The sequence below is a fragment of the Phascolarctos cinereus genome, unplaced genomic scaffold (assembly GCF_003287225.1).
Source record: "Phascolarctos cinereus isolate Bilbo 61053 unplaced genomic scaffold, phaCin_HiC Scaffold_4;HRSCAF=312, whole genome shotgun sequence".
In the NCBI taxonomy this organism is placed as follows: domain Eukaryota; kingdom Metazoa; phylum Chordata; class Mammalia; order Diprotodontia; family Phascolarctidae; genus Phascolarctos; species Phascolarctos cinereus.
Window position 1 is genome coordinate 701,336,163 of NW_027555847.1, and position 15,906 is coordinate 701,352,068.

Below are 15,906 nucleotides of genomic sequence, written 5' to 3' on the forward strand. Positions count from 1 at the left end.
GTTGGCTAAGGGCCAGGTAGGTAGTTGGTGTGGTGGATATAGTGCCAAGCCTAGAATCAGGGAAACCTGAGTTCAAATCCAGCCTCAGACACTTACTGGCTTAGTGACCCTGGACAAGTCACTTTTACCTCTACCTCAGTTTTCTCAACTGTAAAATAGGTATACTAATAGCACCTATCTCCCAGCATTGGTGTGCGGATCAAATGAGATATCTGTAAAGCTCTTAGCACAGTACCTGGCACATAGTAGTGTTAAATAAATGCTTATTCTCTTCTACCCCTCAAGGCCTTACTCACATAGGTGTGATTGAGCGGTAGACCTAGTGTGAAGAACCGAGTTCAAATTTTACCTCAAGTAGTTAACACTAGCTGAGTGACCCTGGGCAAGTCACTTAAGCCTTCTCCTAGCTTCAGTTTCCTCATCAGCAAAAGGGACAAAATGTGGATAACAATGGCATCTGCCACTAAAGGATATCGGGAGATGGGTCAAAAGAGCTAACACAGGTAAATGCTTTGTAAACCTTAAGGTATTGTATAAATGATTACAATTACTGGCACTATTATTAATTCATGAGAGCTGTAGGGTTGAGTGTGAGCCCCACCAATGACACTGGTCAGATCATCAATCTAGATCTTCAAGGGACCTTTAGTCACTGAGTCCAACTCTTTCATTTTACAGATGGGGAAACTGAGGCCAGAAATGACTTGCCCAAGGTCATACAGGTAGTAAGTGGCAGATTGAAGTTCAACCTCACATTCTCTTGACAAGTTCAACGATCTTCCCACTGTGCTACCCTACCTCTCCCTTTTGTTAGCCAGGTGACCTTGGGCAAGTCATTTCTGGCCTCAGTTTCCCAATCTGTAAAATGGGCATCCAAATACCCATAGTCCTTCCTTCACAGAGTGGTTATAATTTGCCTGCAAGGGTTCTTTGTAAACCATAAAGGTTTACCTTTCAGCTTTACCTTTGTAACCCTTAAACCTTTACAAATTGTCAAACAAAGGCAATTCGTAACACTTCTGTTCATATTTGAGGGTTGTCCATTTTCCTAGTTTGTATGTTATTCTTTGTGGGGCAGAACCAGGGAGCCGAATTTCTGAGTTTCCCTGGGCTCCAGGCTTGTTGCACGGAGCTGGGGTCAGAGTAGCGCTATCAGGCTACCTCAAAGAGAGATGATGGTCATCAGCCCCCAACCTTGAGACTGCCCAGCACTGTCAGGCTAGAGTGTGTCTGTGTGGGGCAGATAATGGTGAAGAGCAGGCCTTGCTTTGGGCAGATGTCCAGGCCCGTTCTCAGTCTTTCCTCTCCTCCCCCTGGTCCCTGCAGTTCTTGTTTACCGCAGCTCTCCCCATGACGAAGAGTGACCCTCTGGGATTCCAGAACACTCCCTTCTGAGGACGTTGAGTCCGGGCCTCCCTGGACTGTAACTGGGACCATGGAGGGGGAGGGGACCAGAGGGAAGTGAGGCAGACAGAGCGGAGGTGCTAGACTCCAAATGCTTAGCAAAGACTAGAAGTGGAATTCCCACCCAGAATGTTGTCGTGTGCCGGACTGAGCCCTGCATCCCAGGGGATGTGGAGAATTAGATTTGGAGCTGGGAGGGGATGGTTGAGATCCTTTTTGGAGGTATCTTAGACCCCTTCGGCATGCTCTGGGGAAACCTATGGACCCCTTCTGGGAATCATGTTGTTAAATGTATAAGATGAAATACAGAGAATTACAATTAGATTGAAATATGGCTAGCAGAATATTTTCTTTTAAATTCAATGACCCCAGGTTAAGCCCCATTGGATCTAATTCAGCCTCTTTGGGTTAAAGATGGGAACACTGAGGCCAGAGAAGTTAAGTGACCAGTCCAAAGTCACACATAGAGCAGCATCTATAGGAAATGGACCCTAGGTCTTTTGGTCCCAAATTTAGCTCCCTTCACATAATAGGGCTTGAGAAACATATTTGGGATGGTATGGAGGCAGCCACATGAGGAGAGTAACAACAATGTCACCTCTGGATCCTGAGGACATGGGTTGGCATCCTGACTTTGTTATTCTCTGTCTATACTACTTTGGGGCAAGCCATTTAACTCCTCCAGGCCTCAGTTGCCTCCTCTGTAAAAAGAAGAGATCCAGGATAGATGGCCTCTGTGGTCCCTTCCAACTCTAACCAGAGATCTATGAGGATGGGCTGAAAAGATGAGGCTTCTGCTGCCAAGACGGAGGAAGGCTGAAAGGGCCCAGGACAGAACCCCAAAATTCCCAATGGGCAGTGCAGAGAAAGGAAATGTGGCCCAAGTGTTGGTTGGACGAGGGATGTTGTGTTTGCAGACTGGTAGAGGAGGGGGTGGTGTTAGTACAAGTCAACAGATGTCCTATTTTACATAGCAGGGAGGAAACATGTGGAACCTCTGACCCCATGTTTGTGTTTAGTTGTTTTTCAGTCGTTTCTGACTCTTCCTGACCCCATCTAGGGGTTTTTTGGCAAAGATAATGGAGTGGTTTGCCATTTCCTTCTACAACTCATTTTACAGATGAAGAAACCAAGGCAAACAGGGTGAAGTGACTTGCCCAGGGTCACACAGCCAGTAAGTGTCTGAGGTCGGATTTAAACTCAGGTCTTCCTACTCCAGGCTTGGAACTCTATCCACTGCACAACCTAGAGTTTGAGACACATACTGGCTCTCATGCCTGTGGATGAGTACCCATATGTATCTTAGAAAACATGTGCATGGGAGGGCTCCTAAATGTATTATTGCACCTCTGTGAAGGGTTATTGAGGAAGCTGGGAGTTGTACACACCCACCTTTCCTCCTCCAAGACATCCCTTGCCACCCCTGGCAAACCCAGGCTGGGTACTATCCAGAGTAATATTGCTGATGGACAGAGGGAACCAGGCAGACCTCCCAGCTACGTCATCCACCCTGTCTCCCAGAGGGGAGGCTGAGGGCCTGACAGAGAGCTAGATACTTCCCCTCTATAGGCATGTGTGTTTGGGGTGTGGGGAGGAAACCTCATGTGCAGGGAAACAAGAGACGAGCTTCCTCCTTAGCATCTTCAAGAGCGGGCAGCTCAGCTATTCTGCCAGGTTGTGGGGCCCCAGCCGTTTGGCTGTCAGGAGCAGAGCATCCCCAGGGTGAAGGGCAAAGTTATCAGTGCATCTCTGGTACCTTCTCCTCTCTCCTCCCTCTCATGCCACCCCCGGGGTCCTCAGACTGCTCAAAGTCCTCACTGCAGTGCCCCAAGCAGAGGTGCCCATTCTCATCCCAAATCTTTCTCTGTCCACCTGGCTCCCTGCCCAAATTAACCCCTCCATAAGACTGATAAACTAGCCCTCCCTGAGGTGTTTCAAAAAGAAAACAATAATGGTTTAATCTACCCTCTTTGCAAGAAGGTTGAGCATTGCAGGAGGGGACCTTTAGTTAGGGAGCCATGGGCCCTAAAGACCCAGGAATTATTCTCTGATGGTAAAATCTTGGTCACTGCACAAGGCATAAAGAGGAACATTTGGGGGAGAGAGATGCTCGTATCGTATTTGGTAGATGAATGCCTGCTCTTTCTACACATAAAGCCAGTTCATATGGAAGGCTCCTTAGACCTTAGATTTTGTGTTTGTTTCCTGGGGTAGGAAAGACTGAAGAGAGAGGAGGAGGGCCCTTTCTGGTGTTAGCTGTACAGACGGTCCCCTCAATTTTGTTTTATTAAGTATCTCCCAAGCCTTACTCCACCCTTCCATTCCCTTCTAGACCAGGCCATTCACACGATACCTACTATCTGTTTGCGGGAAAAGAGGGAGAAAACACACACACACACACACACACACACATCCATCCCAGGTCTGGGACCCCGCCAAGCTCCCCAGCAAGGGAGGCCTGGAAACCAACCAGACTTGGCAGGGGGTCCAGAGGCCTGGAAGGGAAGCTGCCATAACTTCCAATTCACACCCTCCCATCAAGCAAAACTGTCAGGAAGTGGACCCCTTTCCCCTTTGTCAAGAGCAAGAGGTGATATAGTGGAAAGGGCATGGACTGGAAGGTAGGAGGCCTGAATTCGAATCCTGGCTCTTGTCATCAAGCCACACCTTAGCCAAGTGACTTCCCTCTCCGAGCCTGTTTCTGCCTCTGATGTGAGTGGGGTGGACTAGATGTCACTAAGGCGAGTTATGCCTCTAATCCACAGAGAATCTCTCAGGTTCTGTTCTTAGAATTGACAATCCTAGAAAAACAAAGCAATGTGGAAGCCCAGAGGGTCCCCCTCCTTTCGTGCCTTCACCCCCCACTTAGGTCTGCTGCATATTAGAGCTGGCAGGGAGAAACCAGCTGGCTCCACCACCTCATTTCATAGATGAGGAAACCAGATCCCGAGAGTGAAAGGGACCTTCTCCTTTGGTTAGGGTGGGTGCTCTGCCATCATCACTGACCCAAAGTCAATAATAGTGCCAGACTGGAACCCAGGTCTTCACACTCTCAAACAAAAGCTCTTTCCACTGCACCACACTGCCTTCCATGTAGATGGAAGGTAGCCCCAGCTTCATTGTGCTCTGGGAGCATGTGCCTCTCCTCATACACATGTGTGCTGAATTTTAAACTGAGGGAGACACACCTAGGTGTATTTTGAGGTCCATATTCACACATGTGCCAATAATTCCTGTTGCTCTTTATAAATAGCTTTCCAAAGACATGGCCAGTGTGATTATTACTATGTCTTTTTTCTTTTGGGGGTGGGTCTTTGGTTTTATTGGCCTGGAGATCCAATTGAGGAAATTCTTTCTGCCAATTCGGGTCTGCACTTTTTTTGCAACTTAAAAGTCTTGGTGAGTTACTCAGATCAATGATAGGTTCAGTGACTTACCCAGGGTCACACAGCAGGTACGTGTCAGATGGAGGGCTTTAGCCCAGGTCTTGCCAGCCTTTCTTATGGCTGAGTAAATAGCTGTGCCCAAGATCACCCAGATCACGCAAATGCTGGGATACACATATTGATTCACCTATAAGGATATCAGCATGTGTAACAGAGGCAACCCACGACTGTATCCATGAGCAGGCAAGCATGCCCATCTGTTGAATAACTAGGGGGGAGGGGGAGTGAGGGCCCTAGAGCACAGTGCCTGCAGAGGTGGGGTTTAGCTGCCCCCCCCCAACTCCCTCGGGGTCAGGGTGTTTGTTCAGCTGGTGGCCCCCGGTCCTGGCGGTTCATTTGTCTGCCTCACCCACAGCTTGTTTTCACTGCTCCCACAGGAAGATGGGTTTCACTTTGAAATATTTCCCCAGGTCCTGGGTCAGGACCTGGGAGCCCAGGCTGGAAACAGCTTTCCCACATGGAGGGGGCAAGAGAGAGGGAGGGAGAGGGGAAAGGAGGGAGGGAGGGAAGCTCTCTGACCCAGGTCATGGGATGGAAATGACAGATGAGGGTGGAGGGGAATAAAAGAGGGGCCCAGATCCAGGGCTAAGGGAGGAGAGGGCCGATTCCTTACCCATTCAGTGGTTATTATTATTGTCATATTGTTATGTAATAGATAGTTGTGGTATTATTAGTAATAACGAAACATTTTAAATAGTTTTCTTTCTGAGGCTTCACCGTCAGGCTGATTCCCTCCCCTCCCCCAACCTGGCTGGGGGAGCAGGGTCCTCACTGTCTGGTTGTGCAAGTGGAGTCTACACTGTCAATGTTTGGATTTCCCTGCTTATGGAAACAAGGACCTCCCATGTGGCTTTATTGCATCAGTTCTGGGGAGCACGGTAAACATACATGGGTAGATGAAGTTGATCCCAAGGGACTCAGTTTCCCAGTGTTAATTGGATGCTTCCCTGATTCCCACCTGTGAAGGGGACAGACACACCCAGTCTCTTTCCCATTGGATTTTCTTCTTAGCCACTTTCTTTGTTAGCCACTTTACAGGGCTTCCTACAATCTAGCAGTATGACTATGTGCAAGACACAGCCTTTCTGAGACTCAGGCTTCTCATTTGTCAAATGGGATTAATACATAGCACCTAGCTCACAGGGTTGTTTTGAGAAGAAGATGAGCTCCTACAGATGTGACAAGAAGCATAGAAAGGGGAAGCCAATGTTGATGACCAATCAGCAAATAGCTATTGGCCTCCCAGTAGATTTAAGCCACTTTTCTGATCCTTATCTTCTTACTAAGGGTACCCAAGCTATCTACTAAAGATATTTTTAAAAAAACTAACAAAAGAAAAAAAAACCCCACCCACCCCAAAAACCCAACCAGGTGCTTATTTGCATAATATTAGTTTATGAAAGAGGTCTTACTCATTCCCTGCATAGCCTCCCACTCCTGCCTCTCAGCCTTTGTGGGGTCATTTGGAGAAAAGAAAAAAAAATCAGCAACCAATTAGGCTCGAGCCAATGTTGTCTGTAGCCCTGAAGGAACTGTCCAGGGGCCATGCATGGAAGAGAGTCACTGGAGAGTAAGGGAGGGGTCCGCTAAGGCACGGTGAGTGTATGGGCTTTGGGGGTGAGGCTGAGGGACTCGACATTCTCTCCTTCTCTCCGAACCAGCTCCCCCTACTCAGGCTAGGAAAGGAAGAAAAGTCAATAGAAGGGTATCCTGAGAATGTTATAATTCAAGAGATGGGAGGGGCCTGAGAACAGGGAATATCAGAGAGGGTGGGGATTCTTAGAATCCTGTATATCTGGGACTGATGAACACACTTGAAGAGTACCTGGTCTTATGGTACAGAGGTAGAAACAAAGGGTTGTGGACTTGTCCAAGGTTACTCAGCGAATGAGGGACAGAGCTGGCTTCAGTATCTCCAGTCCCCATAAGAGTTGTTCTAATCCACCTTCAGATGAGGAGAATGGCAGGAAGTCCCTGACTCCCTGACTTGGGGAAAGAGAAAAAGCAAGAGTCAGGGAGCAAAAAAGAAGCAAGTCAGTAACCAGGATAGGGACCAAGATGGCCCCAGTAGGCTGTGGAGCTCCCAAGGGCGAGCCAACATGATTACAGGAGATCCCCTTCCCCCAGCAGGCTCCAGGGCTCAGGGCCGCTTCTAAGGGCAACCCAACCAGGACTGGTTGTGAGGATCTAATGAGATGTTTTCAAAGCGTTTAGCACAGTGTCTAGTATATAGCAGGTGCCTAATAAATGCTCATTTCCTTCCTTTCAGAAGTTGAAGTTCCACTGTTTGGGATTCATTCCTTTGGATGTTTCTGCCAATAAGAATTCCCTATTCAAATATACATGCCCTGGGAGGGAAGGACCCATATTCAATTACCAGCCATTAATATCTTAGTGTAGATTCGTTGGCTGGGAGCTCAAAGCAAGACCTCCTAGGATTGGCACCAGAATAGGTTACTGAGGGGGAGCAGAGAGGAGAGGTCATGGGCTTAAGAACCGGAAGTGACCTTAGACACGATCAAATCTAATCCCTGTACTTTACAGATGTGGGAAACTGAGGCCCAGAGAGCTTGGGCTATTTGTTCAAGGTCTCACAGATAGTAAATAAGGAACAGACTCAGAATTGGAACCCAAGCCTGCAAGTCCAGTTACTTTCCACCGCATCACTGGAAGGGGAAGATTCACCTTGGTGAGAAAAGAGCTCGAGACTGGGAGCCAGTAGACCTGGATTGTAGAATATGCTCTACTATTATTATAGGACCTTGGAAAGTCACTTTTCTGTCTGTAAAATAAGGAAGGGGGGTGAGGGGGAAGATACAAGATCATCTCTGAGGTCCCTCCCAGCCCTGACATCCCCTGTTCTGAGGCCCCTCCCAACCCTGACATCCCCTGTTCTGAGGCCCCTCCCATCCCTGACATCCTCTATTCTGAGGCCCCTCCCATCCCTGACATCCTCTATTCTGAGGCCCCTCCCAGCCCTGACATCCCCTGTTCTGAGGCCCCTCCCAGCCCTGACATCCCCAGTTCTAAGCTCCTTCCTAGCCCTGACATCCCCTGTTCTGAGGCCCAGCTCTGAATAATACCACCTTTGCCACTCACTAGCTGTCATCCCAGGACAAGTTGATTGCTCTGAGTCCCAGGTTCCTCCTCATCTGTAAAATGTGGTTATACTATCAGCACCTGCTTTGAAGGGCTCTTATGAGACTCAGGTGAGCTCTGTGTTTGGCCCATCTTTAGTAGAAAGGCCAACTGCTGCTATTCTTCCAAGTCCTTGAGAGGCTGAGGCCCAGAGAGTGGGAGGCCTCCATCAAAGGCATTCAAATGCTTCCTATACAGCGGGCACTCTTACAAGTGCTAACGGTGCAAAGGAAAAAAGGAAGCAGTCCCTGCCCTCAAGGAGCTTACATTCTAACAGAGACAACTTGTACGTGTATTTGTGTGCGTGTATATGTATGTATATTTGTGTTGACATATAGAGGTACACACACACACACACCCCACACCCCACGCTTCCAAATGAGACGCCAGGAGCTGGGGAGTGGGGTAAGGAGGACCAAGAAAGACCTCCTGAAGAAGATAGACCTGGAGATGATTCTTCCAAGAAAACCAGGGATTGCATGAGGTGGAAGTGAGGAGGGAGAGCATTAGAGACATGGAGAAAAGGCAGTGCAAACCATTGAAGATGGGGGATACAGCCTGGAGGGGGAGAAATAACAAGCAGACCAGAATGGCTAAGTCAATGGCTATTCAATTGTGTTCTGGGGTCCTCAAGACCCTATTGGGGAGCTCCAGGAGCTCAAAACTATATTCACCAAATACCAAGATGTTTTAAGTCCTAATACACTAAATGTCAATAGACATAGCCTGCATGAATAAAAGCTCTTGGGGGCTCCTCAGTAGTTTCTAAGAGTATAAAGGGGTACTGAGTCCAGAAAGTTTGAGAACCCCTGGGCTAGATCATAGAGAGAAGAAGAGTATAAAAAGAATGAGAAGGTTGGGACAAATGCCAAACAGAAGAGTTTATATTTTGATCCTAGAAATAATAGAAAAACACTAGACTAGGCATTTATTAAGTGCCTACTGTATATCTGTCACTGTGCTAAGGGCTGGGGGTGCAAAGAAAGACAAAAGATAGCCCCTGCCCTCAGAGAGCTCACAGTCTAATGGTGGGGGGGAGGGACAACCTACAAACAGCTTTATAGCTATAGACGTGATTAATTGGAGTTAATCAACAGAGGTAAGGCACTGGTAGCATTTAGGAGAACTGGAAAAGACTTCTTGTAGAAGACAGGATTTTACGGGTTGCTTACTATCTCAGGGAGGCATGGGAGGGAGAGAGAGAAGGATAGAATTTGGAACTCAACTTTTTGAATTTTGGAACTTCCCCACACACACACTTAATAGTATTTTATTTTCCCCAATTCCATGTAAAGATAGTTTTCAACATTCACTTTTATAAAATTTTGAGTTCCAATTTTTTCTCCTTCCCCTTCCCCCTCCCCAAGATGGCAAGCAATCTGAAACTCAAAACTTTTTTTTTAATGTTTAAAAATTGTTTTAACATGTAATTGGGGGAAAAAAATAAAATATCATGTAAAAAAAGAAGATAGGATTGTAACTGGGATTTGAAGGAGTCCGAAGAATGGAGATGAGGAAGGAATTAGGCATGGGGGCCCAACCACTGAAAATGTCCATAATTGGGAGATAGAGTGTCTTGAGTTTAGGAACAGCAAGGATGTCACTCGGTTGTGGAGTCCATGGGGCTGAGCAAGGGATGAGGACAGGGCAAGTTGTAACAGATTTTGAACAATGGAAGCTTTTATATTTGAGTCTAGAGGTTGGAATATTCAGACCTCTACTCACGGAAAATCGCTTTGGGGAGGCTGAAGCCAAGGAGACCACTTATTTATGAAGGCTATTATCATAGTCCAGGTGACAGAAGATAAAGGTCTGAAGTAGGGTGATAGCGATGTGAGTGGAGCAAAGGGGCCAGATAGGAGAGATGCTTTAGAAATAGAATTGGCAAGATTTGACAATGGATTGGATAAGTTCAGTGAGTGAGTGAAGAGTTGAAGATAAAGCCAAAGTTGTGTACCTATGGGTTGTGTGACTCTGGGCAAGTCACTTCTCCTTATCTGCCTCAGTTTCTTTATCTGTAAAATAGGAGTTAGTAATAGCTATTTCCAAGGGTGGTTATGAGGAAGCAATGAGATAATATTTGTAAAGCACTAAATATTAACTATTGTTATTATACATCTTGGATCCTGGACAACTCTTTAAAATTATAAGTTGGGAGAAGCTATTGACTATGTTGGCAGGATTCCTCACCTGGAAATCCCTGTACTGATGAAAACACTGGTCCGGACCTTATCCTTTCAGTGAAGTAATTGAAGGCAAGAATTCTGAATGTAGTCAGAGGACCTGAGGTTGAATTCCAGGCCTGCCACTTCCTACCTGTGAGTACTTCTCTGGACCTCAGTTTCTCTGTTTGTAAAATGCTGGGGTGGGCAGGTGGTGAGAGGGTTGGACTACATGGTCTCTAAGGTCCTTCCAAGCTCCAGAGCTGTGATCCTAAGTTCAGGGACATCTTACCCAGAGCTGCACAGCTAATAAGTGACTGAGAATCACCCAAGAGTCAAAGTCCACATTGAGCCCTTGGTCTCCAGCGTTCTTTCTACTGTTCTAACTGTATGAGTTAATAAAGATTTAGGTGACCACTCTGGGTGAGGCAGCATGGCATAGGACATAGACATCTGGACTTGGACTCAGCAAGATGTGGTTTCCAATACTTGAAGACAGCTATCATACCCCTCCTAAGTCTTCTGTTCTCGAGGCAAAATGTCCCCAGGTCTTTGAACTGCTCTTCCTATGGCACATTCTCAAGGCTCTTCACCACCCTGGTCACTATCCTCCAGGTGCTTGCCAGCTCTCTGTCCTTCCTAAGTGAACTGAGCCCAGTTCTCCAGATGTGTCTGACCAAGGCCAAGTGCTACAGAATCAATAACCTCCCTCATCCTTACGTTCTGCTTACCTCAGTCTTTTTTTTAATCGAAGCATTTTTGTATCATCTTCATGATTCTCTTAAAGCTGTCTAAATATTAAAAAACATTATACACTATGGCCATTTTGGCTTTACACCAGGAATGCAGAGTTGGCTCAATGTAAGGAAGACAATATACATAAAATACCATATTAATATCAGAAATAATTAAAACCATGTGATTATATCAATAGATATTTAAAAAAGGCTTTTGACATCTAGTACCTCATTCTATTAAAGACTCTAGAAAGCCCAGAAACAGACTTTTCCTTAATAAATAATTATAATAAATAATATTTATTTATTATGATATATAATTATTATATAATATTTCACCTAAAGCTATCTAAAACCAAGAGCAAACATCATATGTAATGGTAAAAAGTAAGAGGCTTTTCCACTAAGATCAGAGGTAAAGCGAAGATGTGTTTTATCACCACCATTCTCTAACATAGTGCCAGAAATGATAGTTACAGCAATAAGATAAGAATGAAAAATCAAGAGAATAAGCAAAGAGAAAATAGTTATTACTTTTTTGAAGATGATACAGTGGTTTATTTAGAAAGCTAAAAGAGTCAACTAAAAAATTAATTGAAACAATAAGTTCAGCAAAGTTTTAGGACATAAAATAAATCACCAACATTCTTGTAAATTTCCATGAAAATTCAGCAGGAAGAGCTAGAAAAAGAAATTCCATCACAGAAGATATTTGGTGTCCATCTACCAAGACACACCCAGGAATTATATGAATCCAACTATTTTTGCACAAACAAAATCAATGCTTTAAATTTAAATGGGAAATGGGTAACCAGGAGGAAATCTTTGCAGTAAGTTTCTTTTATTAAGGTCTCATATCCAAGATATAATAAGGAACTAATTCAAATTTTACTAACAAGAGCCATTCCCCCATAGATAAATAATCAAGGGATATGAACAGGTGGTTTTCAAAGGAAGAAATCCAAGCTCAATCAATAACTATTTATTAAGCACCTGCTATGTGCCAGATACTGTGCTATTAACAACCATATGAAAAAAATGCTCCAAATCACTAATTATTGAAGAAATGCAAATTAAAGCAACTCTGGGGTTCCACCCCTCATCCACCAGACTGGCAAAAATAACACAAAGGGAAAATCACAAATGTCAGAGGGGCAATGGGAAAACAGGAACACCAGTGCACTGTTGGCAAGGCTGCAAGCTGGGCTACTCATCTTGGAAAACAATTTGGAACGCTGACCAAAAAGTCACTAAAATGTGCACACCTGAGCTGTGCTACTACTATGTTATATGCCCCAAAGACTTCATATGTACAAAAATATTTCCAGAAGCTCTTTTCATAGTAGAAAAAACCCTCAAAACTAAAGGGGTATCCGCCTATTGGGGAATAGCTAAGCAAATTATGGCACATGGATGTAATGGAATTATTGACCATAAAAAAATTATAAAATGAACAGCTTCAGAGGAAAATGGGAAGACATCTTATGAACTATTGCAAAGTGAAGGGAGCAGTATGAGAACAAATGAGACAGTGATACCAACATTCAAGCTCCCTAACATTGTACAGTACTAGCTTTCATGGATCTCATGTTATATATTATTGACTCGGAATGAGCTTGTATGTCACTAAGACATCCAGCTCTTTTTCTGATGAATGGCTACTTTGTCATGCCTCAGTTGATCACTTATCGAGTACTTACTTTGTGTCAGGCCTGGTGCTAGGTGCTTCTCTAAAAGTCCTATTTGGGTAGTACAGCCCTGAGAGCAATTTCACAGTAAAAATGAGCATGGTTGGGGTGGGGCAGGGAGTGAGAAGGAGGGGTGGAATATTGAAGAGAGAAAGACCTGACTTGAATGACAAGTATACAATGAGGTAGCAGTAGGCAATAAGGTTGTAAATCATAGTATCATATGACCATATAGATTTAAAGTTAGAAAAAACCTTAGGAACTACCTAGTTCAACCACCCCTCGTTTGATAAATACAGAAACTGAGGTACAGAAAAGTGAAGTGACTTTCCCAGGATCACATAGCTATTTAGTATCTGAGGTAAAATTTGAACTCAGGTCTTCCTGACTCCAAATCCAATACCCTAAACACTATGGCAGGCTACTTCCCCATATTAGGTGAGGCTATGTGACTCATGGATCCCCACAGTTCAGCTAACTGGGCATTGGTCAGATTATCAAAAAAGAACTATCAGATCTAGGATTAATTGTATAGGTTCCTAAGATTTCAAGCTAGAAGGGACCTTAGATCATCAATCCAATCCCCAAACCCATTTAAAGAGGAGGAAATGGAAACCCAAAGGGGAAGTGATTTGCCCACAGTCCCAAGGTAATGAGCCACCAAAGTGGAATTTGAATCCAGATCCTTTGACCTCAAGTTTGCTTCCTTTCCTACTGTACCATACTTCCTTCAGGGCTCTCTCTGCTTGAGATATCCAGAGTAACTGGGGCACCCACAGCTGGGTAAGGCAGGCAAGAGGGGTTATTGAGTTGTGCCGGTTTGGTCCCTTGCTACCTACTGTACCAAGATGCGTCACGGGGGCTGGGATGATGCCTGCTCCTGCCTGCTGCCAGTTACCAGGCAGCCTCCCCAGGGGACTCCAGACTTCACCAACCCAAGCCAACCTCATTAATCACTGTCCTCAGCAGGGAAAAGAAGAGGAGAAAGGGAGGGGCAAGAAGGAGGAGGAAGAGGAGGAGGAGAAGGTTGAAGGCACAGAGGCTGTGGAAACAGCATAGAAGGATTATGGAGCTCAGGCCCACTGTGCTGGGGGGAAATCCCGTCTCTGCTGCTCACTGGCTGGGTGACTGTAGTGTACTTTTCTAGACTTCAAAGGAAGTAGAGGTAGAAGTGACCTTCCAATCCAACACCTTCATTTTGAAGAGGAAAAAACAGACTCAGGGAGGCCATGTAAATTGCCCAGGGTTGCACAGCTGATAAATACTTGAAGGATTCAAATCCAGGTCTTCCAGGTGCCCAGTTCAGCATTCTGCTCATTGTACCACCCTGCTTGGTACCTGGTAGTCCTTGACAGAGATGGATTTAAACTCAGGTCCTAGGACTCCAAGTTCAAAGCTCTTTCCACTGTACTTCCATCTCCCCAGTTGTAAAAAAATGAGGTGGCTGGCTCCTATATCCCTTTGAGTTCTAAATCTGGGACCATTTGCAACTCCTAGGCATGAGTTATGGGTCCCCCCCCCAAAAAAAAACTCCCTCTCCCACCAGATGCATGGCTGGTGAGAGTTGAGGTCTTTATTGGGTGTCACCCGTAACCCCTCAAGCAAGACTAGCCACTCTTCCTTAGCATCTCTCTTTACTAAAAGCTGATACAGAAGAGAGGAAATAAAACTTTGATATATTGTGCCATATGGAACTCAGCAGGGCACCTTGAGGAGAAGTCCCAAGAGCAGGGTTAGCCACCCAGAGCTCTGAGCAGCCCCTGATAGGTTCACCCCGGGGGGGTTCTTTCTCTTCCATTCCCTCACCCCTAGGCACCTCCTTCCTGACTCCTTACCCTTTTCCTCACTTCCCTCCTACTGGATTCTCCCTCCTGTCCTGCTTGTACATCAACCCTGCCCCTTGCCTAGCATTACAAGCTGAAATGATAATAATTATAATAACTAGCAACATCATAGGCCTTTAAGGTTTGCAAAGAGCTTTATACTATTATCTCATTTTCTTCTCACAACCACCCTGGGAATTAAGTGCTATTATTATTCCTTCTTACAGATGAGGAAACTGAGGCAGTAGAGGTTAAGTGACTGGTCTCTGGGGTGATCTTCCTTGCATGCTATCCACTAGTTGCATTCAAAGCTAATGAACTCGTTATACTCCTGGTCTTAGAGAAAATCCTCAGGGATGAAGGCTTGCAGAGCTGAGGGATGTGGTCTAGACTCAGTTTTCTAGAGAAGGGAATGGAGGGGCAGAGTAGGAGGAACTACAGGGATTTGTGACTGGAAAAGATGATGGAGCAGTGGTGGAGGAGGTAAGAGGCCTGTCATAGGAGTAGAGATGGACTGGGATGGGAAGTGATAATGGAACTGGGAGAGAGGAGATTGATGGCCCTGGAATGAGGGTATGAGGCTGGGGTCAAGTAGAGTAAGATGGTGGGATGGGAGAAGGGATAGGCTGGAACTTTGGATGGGGGAGATAATGACGCTGTGAGAAAAGAAGGTGATGGTGCTTCTTCACAGGTGCAAGATGGGAGGAGAGGAGGAGAGGTCAGGCAAACAATTAAGTGGAAAAAGATCAGGGATTACAGTGGACCACAAATTCAATGTAAGTCAACAGGATGATAGGAAAGTCAAGAAAACTACTGCAATCTTGGGCTTCATTAAGAGAGACCTTGGGGCAGCTAGGCGGCACAGTGGATAGAGCACCGGCCCTGGATTCAGGAGGGCCCGAGTTCAAATCCAGCCTTAGACACATACCACTTACTAGCTGTGTGACCCTGGGCAAGTCACTTAACCCAATGGCCTAGCCAAAAATAAATAAATAAATAGTTTAAAAAGAGAGAGAGAGACCTGGTGTTCAGGACCAGGGAGATGATAGCCCTGGTGTACCCTGGAGAGAGACAGTGTAGTATAGTGGAAGGAAGACCTGGGTTCAAATCCCACCCCTGTTGCTTATTATCTGTGTGACCTTGGGAGTCATTTAGTCTCCACGAACCTCAGTGTCCTCATCTGTAAAACAAAGCAGTTGGACTAAATAGATCTATGAGCTATTCCTTGGGTTTTTAAAAATATTCTGATCATCATATTTCAGTATAATAGGTTTTCTTTGTAATCCTCTGTATTTTATATTATGAACTTAAAAGCATTATTCTGAGGAGTCCCCAAAGCTTCACCAGACTGCCCAACCATGGGGGTCAAGGTCACAACAGGTGAAGAGCCTTGGCCTAGTCAGACCATATCCAAATGGCTGTGTTCAATTCTGGGCACCATATTTTATTTTTTTGGTGAGGCAATTGGGGTTAAGTGACTCTCCCAGAGTCACACAGCTAGTGAGTGT

At 45.4% G+C, this 15,906-nt stretch overlaps 1 protein-coding gene across 4 annotated transcripts in view; it reads left to right on the top strand.

The window, feature by feature from the left end:
- Positions 1–15,906, top strand: part of DTX1 (deltex E3 ubiquitin ligase 1) — a 62,183-nt gene that overhangs the window by 2,450 nt on the left and 43,827 nt on the right. Inside the window, exon 1 of one of the 4 annotated variants that reach the window (XM_020978040.2) lies at positions 10,230–10,306. The exons of the other annotated variants lie outside the window; for them this stretch is intronic. The gene's annotated coding sequence lies outside the window, so the exon portion shown is untranslated. Of the gene's footprint in view, positions 1–10,229; positions 10,307–15,906 lie in introns of those variants that run through there. 4 annotated transcript variants of the gene reach the window in all.